This window comes from Arachis duranensis, chromosome 9 (genome assembly GCF_000817695.3).
Source record: "Arachis duranensis cultivar V14167 chromosome 9, aradu.V14167.gnm2.J7QH, whole genome shotgun sequence".
In the NCBI taxonomy this organism is placed as follows: Eukaryota; Viridiplantae; Streptophyta; class Magnoliopsida; order Fabales; family Fabaceae; genus Arachis; species Arachis duranensis.
In genome coordinates this window covers 59,142,586-59,154,143 of record NC_029780.3, presented here as the reverse complement: position 1 = coordinate 59,154,143, position 11,558 = coordinate 59,142,586, and the positions used below count along the sequence as shown (strand labels likewise).

General features: G+C 36.4%; 1 non-coding gene across 1 annotated transcript; it reads right to left on the bottom strand.

Annotated features, from left to right (window-relative positions):
- Positions 1 to 9,272: 9,272 nt before the first annotated feature.
- LOC127742337 (small nucleolar RNA R71) lies at positions 9,273 to 9,380 on the bottom strand. The gene has a single exon (XR_008003526.1). It is a non-coding gene; the product is annotated as a small nucleolar RNA R71 (small nucleolar RNA).
- Positions 9,381 to 11,558: the final 2,178 nt, after the last annotated feature.

The window sequence follows — 11,558 nt, the reverse complement described above, 5'->3', positions numbered from 1 at the left end:
CCTTTTCTCTCTCTCTCCTCTTTCTCTGCCTCATCTTTCTTTCTCTCTCCCTTGTCTCTCTATCCTTCTTTCACCTTTCCTCTTTCTCTCTCTCCTTCTCTTCCTCTCTCTCTTTCTCTCTTTTTCTCTTTGTCCATCTCTCCTTCTCTCTACACACTCACTGTCTCTCTCTTTCTCCTTGCCCTCTTTCTCCTCCCCCCTTCTCTCTCTTTCTCTCTCTCCTCCCCTTCCTCTCTCTAATCATCTCTCCCCTTTTTCTATCTTTCCTCCTCCTCTCTCTCTTCCCTCTTAACTCTCACTCCTCTCATCTTCTTCTCTCTCTTAACTCTCACTCCTCTCATCTTCTTCTCTCTCTCCTTTCTCCTCTCTTTTCCCTTCACTCTCTCTTTCTCTCTCTCCTCTCCTTCCTTTCTTTCTCTCCTTTCCCTCCCCTCTCTTTCTCTCTCTTTTATTTTCTTTTCTCTCTTACTCTCTCTTGCTCCTCTCTCTTTCCTTTTCTTCTTTCTCTCTCTCCCATTTTCACTCTCTCCTCCTCTTCCTCTCTTTCTTTTCTCTCATTCTTCTCTTTTTTTTACTCTCTCTTTTCTCTTTCTCTCTCAACCTTCTCTCAATCTCTATCCATCTTCTATCTCTTTTCTCTTCTTCTCTCTAAAGTGAGAAAGAAGAAAGATAGGAGGAGAAGATCAAAGAGGATAATAAAAAAAGAGAGAGATAAGAAGAGAGAAGAAGGATATGAGAGAGAGAAAAAGAGAGAAAAAGAGGAAGAGAAATAGGACAAAGAGAGAGAAAGAGAGAAGGGAGAGAGAGGATTGAGAGAGAGAATGAGAGAGAGACAGAAAAAGTGAAGGAAAGAGAGAAAAGAGAGGAGGCGAGAGAGAAGGAGAGAGGGAGAGGAGGGAGAGAGAAAGAGGAAAGGGGAGAGAGGGAGAGAGAAAGAGGGAAGGGAAGAGAGATAGAAAGAAGGAGATAAGAAAAAGTAACTCGTATCATTTAGAAAGAAAATTATTTATATTAGAAAAAATTATTTATAGAAAATGCTGAAAAGAGATAAGAAAGAAAAAGGAACGAAAGCAATGGAAGAGATTTTATTATTTACAAATGTTACTCGTATCATTTAGAAAGAAAAAAATAGATTAAAAAAATTCAATTAAAAAAATATTTAAAAATTTGGGTTTTTGTATGTAAAAATATTAATTGTTGTGTAAATATTAAGCTTCCCACCTAACCTATGACAACCTATACAATTTAAGTGCTAACCTAACTACCCATTCTTCACTTTTTCACACACTCATGCATTCTCTTTTTTATCATTACCCATATGCATTGATTTCTATTGAACGTTACTTTGGGGCATTTTGACCCTATAAAAAGGAGACAAAAATGCCATAAAGCAAAGTAATAATAACAATGCATATGGAATGTGAATTAAAGAGAATGCATGAGTATGTGAAAAAAAAGTGAGAATCAAGGGTAGCTAGGTATTGTATTAGAATTGTATAGGTTGTTGTATGTGTTTGGTGAGAGCTTAGGTTAATCAAAGATTCAAATTTCAAGCTCACTTGACCATATGCATCCTTACCTTTACCCTAGCCCCATTACAACCTATGAATAAGTCCTCATGATAAATATATGCATGCATTGAATAATTGTTGATTGTTAGATGAAAAACAAATCTTGGAAAGCATGATTAGAGGAGAATCGAGTGAATTAACCCTATACACTTTAGCGACTAGAGCGGATATAGTTTCGGTGAGGGTTCGATGCTCAATTCCTTATTCCCGGCTATCATGAACTTTCTTCTTGCAAGTCTATTTGAAATTCATTTTGATATTTGAATTGATAAGATTCATGGATCATCATGTGACCTTAGCCCTACTTGTTCATATATGGCTTGGAGATTGATTTACTTCTAACCAAGTAGGTAGAGTCATTTTGCATTTAGTTGCATTCATATAGATAGGTTTATATAGTCTATTTGCATTGAATAAATGTTCATACCCCTTTTCTTGTCTTTCTTGGTTTATCATGAAGACATGCTTAGTTTAAGTGTGGGAAGGTTTGATAAACTCCAATTTTGTGGTTTATCTTGTGTTGAATTTAGGGGATTTTATCAACTTATCTCACATTTATTCAATGAAATAGCATGATTTTGTGAATTTGTCCTAATTTGTGCTTAAAAGTGAAAACATACTTTTTAGGCCTTAAAATGGTTAAATTTAATTCACTTTAATTCCATTCGATGCCTTGATATGTTTGTTAAGTGATTTCAGGATTAGAAGGCAAAGATTGGGTTGAAGGAATGAAGAAAACGCATGCAAAAATGGAGAAATCATGAAGAAATGAGGATTCAATGAACTCAAGGCCAGGCCCACGTGTCACCCACGTGTACATGTGAGATAGAGATTTTCCAGCAACGCGTATGCGTCACCCTATGTACACGCGTGACAAAGAAAATTGCCAACGACGCATACGCGTGACCCATGCGTACACGTGACAAGCTGCACGTGACTTCAGTAAAGGCAAAATGCTGGGGGCAATTTCTGAGCTCAAGGAGGCCTAAATCCAACTCATTTTTTATGCTTCTAAACCCAAGGATTGCAAGGGAATCGGGGGACGAGTCATAGTATAATTTTCATCATGTTGTAGGTTAGAATTCTTGAGAGAGAAGCTCTCCCTTCTCTCTAGAATTTAGGATAATGTAGGTTAAATTTTCTTAGATCCAACTTTCAATTCTTGTTTTGATTTAGTTTTTCCTTTTAGTTTGTTGTTATTACATCTTTACTCTTCCAGTTCTACTTTTCATTTCGTTTATTTTGTTGCTTTTATGTTCATACACTCTTGTTGATTTCAATTTTCTTTCAATGCAATTTTATGTTTCCATGCCTTTTATGTTGATCTTAATTGCTATTGTGGATTTCTTGCTTATGTTAGTTATGGGTTTCATTAATTATTGCATTTTGTGATGTTTACTTTTATTGCATTTTAGGTGTTTGATAAAATGTTTTTACTAGTTTTTGAGTAGTTTTCTATACTCTTGGCCTAGGCTAAGGGAATTGAATGACCCTGAGTCATTGGGACTCATTGAATTCGTGATTTGAGAACCCTTTGTGGTCAATTTGATAACCATTGACACTAGCCTACTACTAAGTCAATTAGTAGCTAGATTAGGACTTCTGGATTGATGTTGATCAAGCCTATTTGACGTACTTCAATCGTTGAGGTAGATATTATACGTACTTCAAGCATAAAAGTAGACTTAATGGGTTGGTCCCTCATAATTGTCAATATATAGTTTCTAGACAAGGATGGTGATATCCATCCCCATGTCTTAGCCAAGAGTACTTTTGCTTTCTTTTATTAGTTCTTGTCATTTACTTTCTTGCTTTTATATTTTCTCGCCAATTACAAATCAAACCACTTGTTCCTTTATAGTCAATAATTGATCACTTCATTGTAATTCCTTGTGAGATGAGCCGAGGTTTGAATACTTCGGTTTATTTTCATTGGGGTTTGTTCATGTGACAACCAATATTAAAATTTGATTTAAGGATCGATTGTCAGTTTGGGCTATACTATCAACGGAATTATTTGTGTGAAATTTCGAATCGGTATAAATCCTTCTTTCAGTATTCAAGACACTCCACATCAACATTCCATTCATAGAAGCACTTGAACAAATGCCAATGTATGCTAAATTTATGAAGGAATTGTTGCCCAAGTAAAGATCCTTGAAAGGAGGAGAAACTGTGGTCATGACTAAGGAGTGTAGTACCATCATTTAAAAGGACTTGCCAAGGAAGAAGAAGGATCCAAGGAGCTTCCAAATTCCCTGCACTATTGGGAACATAACTTTTGAGAGAGCATTGTGTGATTTAGATGCACACATTAATCTCATTCCTCTATCTGCGATGAAGAAGCTCTAAATCCATGAAATAAAACAAACAAAAATAGGTCTTCAATTGGCTGATAGATCCATGAAATAGGCACATGGAGTTGTGGAGAATGTTTTAGTGCAAGTGGGAAAATTTTTTCCCCTAACTGATTTTGTCATTCTTGATTGGAGGAAGCTTACAACACCACCATCATTTTGGTGAGGCCCTTCTTGGCTACTAGCAGGGCTTTGATTGATCTTGAAAAGGGAGAATTGATGTTAAGAGTGCATGATGAACATTTAGTGTTCCACGTTTTCAAAACCTTGCATTGTTCTACTCAAGAGAAGAATTGTATGAAGGTTGAGTCCATGGATCCAAAGTTGAAGAAAGCACCAAATGAATCATTTCCAAAGCTTCCACTTCCATGTTTGAAAGAAAGGAAAAAAAATAGAGGTGGTACAACAAGCTGAAAGCACTAATGAAACTAAAAAGGATTTGCAACAAAAGCCTCTATTTGTAACAACTAATAAGATCCCTCTTGACATTGAGTCCAAGATTTCCATTGAGAGTGAACCACCACTTGAAGGAGACAAAAATCTGAAGAAAAAAGTACCTAGAGGTTGGAAAAACAAAAAGATCTGCACTGAAGACTTCTCACCAGGGGATAAGGTGATGCTAGTTTACCAACCAAAAGAGCCATTTCCACATTTGTCTGGACATTATATAGTCAACAAGATTCTTTTTCTTAAGCATGTTGAGATCATTAAAGAAGACACTAGAGGAAAGTTTATAGTAAGAGGAGAGAAATTGAGACACTATGATCATCATCCACTATAACAAGGATCAATCGTCAAGCTAATGACATTAAAAGAGCACTTGTTGGGAGGCAACTCAATCATAGTATCCTTTTGAATGTTTATTAATTCTTAGTTTTCATAAAGTTTTTGTTTTAATGATGCATGCCTAAAGCAAATAATTGTTTTAGAACTAAGGTTTTTAACCCATTCAGGAGCTAAATTAAGGTGTTACTCAACCATGCTATAAGAAGAAGGAGTTGATGTTTGAATGCTTGTTGTTTTCAAGTGATGAATAATGCATGCCATGAACACTGTATTTCAGAAAAATGGTTTGTTGCAAGATTTTAGCCTTTTGAGTTCAAGTAGGAAATAATTTTGGTGTTTTAGCATGCATGCAATATAAGAGTGCAATTGTAGTGCTAGCATGACATTTGAGATTTTAATCTGCATAAGCATGACATTTTCTGCATAACCACAACAAGAAAGACATCTTGAGGCAGGACAACAAACCATGCATGAGGTTGAGTTGGTTTTGACCAATTTTACATTTCATATTTTTCTGAAATGCTTTAAACTACTTTTGTCTTGAGAATTCAATATCTCTGAACCCCAATAATCCTTCCTTACGATCTTATTCCTTTACATTATTTAGTGCTTTCAATTTATGTGAACTTACGTTACTTTATTTACATTCTTAAAATTTACTATTCTTGCAATTTATATTCCCAGTATTTACATTCATGCAATTAAATTTCTAGTCATTTACATTTCTGTTCTTTATATTCAAGTCATTTATTGCTTTCATTTACTTCTTGCTCACGTCATTCAAATTTCATGTTTCTATTATCAAATGTTCATTATCAAATTATGAATTGTCTAACTAGAATACTCAATGAATCATTGCTTTCTTAATTCCTTAATCCTCGTGGGAACGATAACCCACTCACTGTTGTATTACTTGATGCGATCTGGTGCACTTGCCAGTAGTTTTATGTATATTGATTTGTAAAGTCTGTATCAATATTCTCACAAAGTCACGTCATGACCTACCCTTTGGCCTCTACACCTTTGAATTGCAGTCTCTTGATATTATTCAATTTTTATCATTTGGTGGTTTTGGCTTCTTTAGATTAAGGGGCTATAGTTAGTTGTTCTTGCTTTTTTCTTACAACGAGTAGCATTCTGGCACCAAACATATAGGAGTGTACAAAAAAAAAACCAAAATGTAGTCAACCGGTTAAAAAATCATAACCACATTTTGGTTAACCAATTTAATAAAATAATTTTAAAAACCATATCCATATTTTTTAAAATTGGTTAACCAAAACCAAATTAAAAAATTGGTTTTTAATCGGTTAATGAAAACAAAAACCAAATTAAAAGAAAAACCTAATCAAAACCTAATTTTAAAAATAAAAACTTCTTCGATCTTCACTCTTTGCCGCATTCCAGTTCTTCTCTGTATGCCACTGGCCACTGTCAATAGTTCTTCTCCTCTGTGATGAACCACTGCCTCTTCGAGTCTTCACTTTGATTCGTGACTCTCTCTCTCTGCCTTGAACTCCTATTCTTGCCATCGGAGTATCTCTCTTTTCGGTTCTCTTCTTCTTTCGTCAGTGGCTCACCAGAACTCGTCAATTGAGGTAAGCCTCCTCCTTGCCCTTGGTTGATTTGTTCTGAGTTCTGTGTTTTCTTTTGAGTATGTTATCTGGGTTTTTTTTCTATTTTGTTGATTTGTTTTGTTTTGTTCCTTCATTAGTATACTTCTCACTTCTTCATTTTAATGGATTGAAAATGTGCAAATTTTAAAATTTGAGTATTGAACTCTTCATTTCAATGGATCCTGTTGTAAGTTTCTTCTTCATTGTGGTTCACATTTTGATTGGTTAGGACTTAATTTATTTGTATGAATTGAATGGAGAATTATTGTTCTAGCTGCTGCAACATTAATCTATAGTACCCCATCTATTATCCCTCCAGTTTGAAGATTCACAATTAGAATGCCTACATGTGTTTTTCTTCTTATAAAGACAAATGAATAAAGTCATTTATTTTTTCATGAAACTCATAATTTGGCCACTGATTTCAATTAAAGGGGTTGCAAGATCACTTTGAATAATTATAAATTTGATGCCATGATCCCACAAATAATCAAATTACCCTTTCTATTAATAAAAGAGGGTTGTTCCTAATCCTAATCTTTTGTTCTATAAATTATGCAATATGCAAAGCCTTAATTTACTATTTTAACAAGTTTTGTTGTACTTTCAAACCCTTGTTTTTTAACTTGTTTCATTCCTAATGTATGAGAACCTATTTCTACAAAGTGAAAAAAGTTTAGTAGTTGTCTTAATAGTGCAGAATCATGACTAGCAAAAAAATTTAAGCATGCTACCATTGGTGATTCTAGCTAGTTCTTACATTAACCTAATTTTTGTGATGCAATCTAAGCTACCTAGATTTTTGGAAATAAAGAGTGAAGGGAATGGAACACTTGCTGAGAATTAAGGGTTATAAGTAACAAAGATTTTAATTGAACATTTCTTTTGGTTCTATTACAATTGAAAGGTCTTTGCTTTTCATTTGTTTAGTGTTTTTGGGTCAAGTGTGTGCATGTGAGTGTGGAGTTTGAGCATAGTTTTCTTTGAATATTTGGGGTGATAAGAGGCTTGATGGTTGATGAGCGGATAATTTATACGCTTTTTGGCATTGTTTTTAGTATGTTTTTAGTATGTTTTAGTTAGTTTTTATTATATTTTTATTAGTTTTTAATTAAAATTCACTTTTCTGGACTTTACTATGATTTTGTGTGTTTTTCTATTATTTCAGGTATTTTCTGGCTGAAATTGAGGGACCTCAGCAAAAATCTGATTCAGAGGCTGAAAAGGACTGCAGATGCTGTTGGATTCTGACCTCCCTGCACTCGAAGTAGATTGTTTGGAGCTACAATAGCCCAATTGGCGCGCTCTCAATTGCGTTGGAAAGTAGACATCCTGGGCTTTTCAGCAATGTATAATAGTTCATACTTTGTCTGAGATTTGATGGCCCAAACAGGCGTTCCAAGTCAGCTCAAGAATTCTGGCGTAAAACGCTGGAACTAGCACAAGAATGGGAGTTAAAAGCCCAAACTGGCACAAAAGCTGGCGTTTAACTCCAAGAAAAGTCTCTACATGAAAATGCTTCAATGCTCAGTCAAAGCACACACCAAGTGGGCACGGAAGTGGATTTTTATGTCATTTACTCATTTCTGTAAACCCTAGGCTACTAGTTCTCTATAAATAGGACCTTTTACTATTGTATTTTCATCTTGGTTCTTCTGGTTCCCTCTCTGGGGCCAAAGCCAATGATCACTATTGTCANTCTCATCTATGAACGTGTGCCTGACAACCACCTCCGTTCTACCTTAGATTGAGTGGATATCTCTTGGATTCCTTAATCAGAGTCTTTGTGGTATAAGCTAGAATTGATAGCGGCATCCAAGAGAATCTGGAAGGTCTAAACCTTGTCTGTGGTAGTCTGAGTAGGATTCAAGGATTGAATGACTGTGACGAGCTTCAAACTCGTGATTGTGGGGCGTTAGTGACAGACACAAAAGAATCACTGGATTCTATTCCGACATGATCGAGAACCGACAGCTGAATAGCCGTGCTGTGACAGAGCGCGTTGAACATTTTCACTGAGAGGACGGGACTGTAGCCATTGACAACAGTGATGCCCAACATACAGCTTTCCATGGAAAGGAGTAAGAAGGATTGGATGAAGACAGTAGGAAAGCAGAGAGAGACGGAAGGGACAAAGCATCTCCATACGCTTATCTGAAATTCTCACCAATGAATTACATAAGTATCTCTATCTTTATTTTATGTTTTATTCATCTTTTAATTATCAATCATTCATAACCATTTGAATCTGCCTGACTGAGATTTACAAGATGACCATAGCTTGTTTCATACCAACAATCTCCATGGGATCGACCCTTACTCGCGTAAGGTTTATTACTTGGACGACCCAGTGCACTTGCTGGTTAGTTGTGCGAAGTTGTGATAAAGAGTTGAGATTACAATTGTGCGTACCATGTTGATGACGCCATTGATGATCACAATTTCATGCACCAATGGTGCCATTAGAACAAGGGAAGCCATTATTAATTTTGTTGATAGAAGGAACAAGAGGAGAAGAAGCCTTGAGGACCACCATAATTGAATGCTTTGTTGAAAATTAGAAGAAGTGACAACTCTTTCTATGATTTGTATATAACAATGCTTGTGATGAATTATATTAGCGAGTATATATATTAAAAGGAAGATGGAGCAAACAACTTGAGCTAAAGGCTCAATTAGTTTTTCTGATGCAACAGAATTGCAAGTTTCATGGACTTCCATCAGAAGATCCTTTTCAGTTCTTAACTGAATTCTTGCAGATCTGTGATACTGTTAAGACCAATGGGGTTGATCCTGAGGTCTATAGGCTTATGCTTTTCCCTTTTGCTGTGAGAGACAGAGCTAAAGTATGGTTGGACTCTCAACCTAAAGATAGCCTGAAGTCTTGGGATAAGCTGGTCACGGCTTTCTTAGCTAAGTTCTTTCCTCCTCAAAAGCTGAGCAAGCTTAGAGTGGATGTTCAGACCTTCAGGCAAAAAGATGGTGAATACCTCTATGAAGCTTGGGAAATATACAAGCAGTTGACCAAAAAGTGTCCATCTTATATGCTTTTAGAGTGGACCATTTTGGATATATTCTATGATGGTCTGTCTGAATTGTCTAAGAAGTCATTGGACCATTCTGCAGATGGATCCATTCACCTGAAGAAAACACCTGCAGAAGCTTAGGAACTCATTGACATGGTTGCAAATAACCAGTTCATGTACACTTCTGAAAGGAATCATGTGAATAATGGGATGCCTCAGAGGAATGAAGTTCTTGAAATTGATGCTCTGAATGCCATATTGGCTCAGAACAAAATGTTGACTCAACAAGTCAACATGATTTCTCAAAGTCTGAATGGATGGCAAAATGCGTCCAACAGTACTAAAGAAGCATCTTCTAAAGAAGAAGCTTATGATCCTGAGAACCCTGCAATGGCAGAGGTGAATTACATGGGTGAATCCTATGGAAACACCTATAATCCTTCATGGAGAAATCATCCAAATTTCTCATGGAAGGATCAACAAAAGCCCCAACAAGGCTTTAATAATGGTAGAAGAAACAGGCTTAGCAATAGCAAGCCTTTTTCATCATCCTCTCAGCAACAGACAGAGAATTCTGAGCAGGGCCCCTCTAGCTTAGCAAACATAGTCTCTGATCTATCTAAGGCCACTTTAAGTTTCATGAGTGAAACAAGGTCCTCCATCAAAAATTTGGAGACACAAGTGGGCCAGCTGAGTAAGAAAATCACTGAAATTCCTCCTAGTACTCTCCCAAGCAATACAGAAGAGAATCCAAAAAGAGAGTGCAAGGCCATTGATATAATCAACATGGCCGAATCCAAAGAGAAAAGGGAGGACGTGAATCCCAATGAGGAAGACCTCATCGGACGTCCCCCAGACAGAAAGGAGTTCTGATGCATGAAAACTTGTCTCTCAACAAATTTCCCTTCGGCAAGTATACCGAATTGTCATCAAGTAAAACTCACAATAGAGTGAGGTCGAATCCCACAGGGATTGATTGGTCAAGCAACTTTAGTTAGAAGAATATGCTAGTTAAGCTAAACAGAATTGAGATTGAGATGCAGGAATTTAAATGACTAGGAAGTAAATAACAGAAATTCAATCAATGCATTTATTGATCTCCTTGGCAATCTTAAGTGATTGGATCCCAATTCCTTGGCAATCCAATCTCTCTAAGCTTGAACAATTGCCCAATTCCTTGATTTAATTGCTCATGGGAAGAGATGAAAGTGTGGTCACTGATTATACCACATGTATTTCCAAATCAAAGTGTTGGGAGGATTAAATATCACAATATCCATCCAAACTCCAATTTGGTCCAATATGAGAAAGCATTTCTAGCATGATTTCCTCATTCCTCTTCCAAGGTTTAGAGGAAATCCAATTATGGAGAGTTTCTTTTCCAAGACAACTAACCAATTGAATTAAGATCGAAAGCTTTCTAGTAAGATCAAGAGAAAAGAAAGAAAAAGAAGAATGAAAACTATAATTGATCCATCGAATTACAACAAAGCTCCCTAACCCAATGAAAGGGGTTTAGTTGTTCATAGCTTTAGGAATTAAAAATGGCAGAAAAGAAGAATCCATGCTAGAAGTACAGAAAAGTAAATATGCAGAGAGTAGTTCTCAAAAGTGCTAAGCCTCTCTCTAGTTCAAAATTACTCCTATTTATACTACTCCTCATGCTCTTTGGTGCACGAAATTGTGATCATCAATGGCGCCATCAACATGGTACGCTCAATTGCAATCTCAACTCTTTATCACAACTTCGCACAACTAACCAGCAAGTGCACTGGGTCGTCTAAGTAATAAACCTTACGCAAGTAAGGGTCGATCCCACGGAGATTATTGGTATGAAGCAAGCTATGGTCATCTTGTAAATCTCAGTCAGGCAGATTCAAATGGTTATGGAGGATTAATGATTAAAAGATAAATAAAACATAAAGTAAAGATAGAGATACTTATGTAATTCATTAGTGAGAATTTCATATAAGCGTATGGAGATGCTTTGTCCCTTCTGTCTCTCTCCTTTCCTACTGTCTTCATCCAATCCTTCTTACTCCTTTCTATGGCAAGCTGTATGTTGGGCATCACCGTTGTCAATGGCTACAGTCCCGTCCTCTCAGTGAAAATGTTCAACGCGCTCTGTCACAGCACGGCTATTCAGCTGTCGGTTCTTAATCAGGTTGGAATAGAATCCAGTGATTCTTTTGCGTCTGTCAC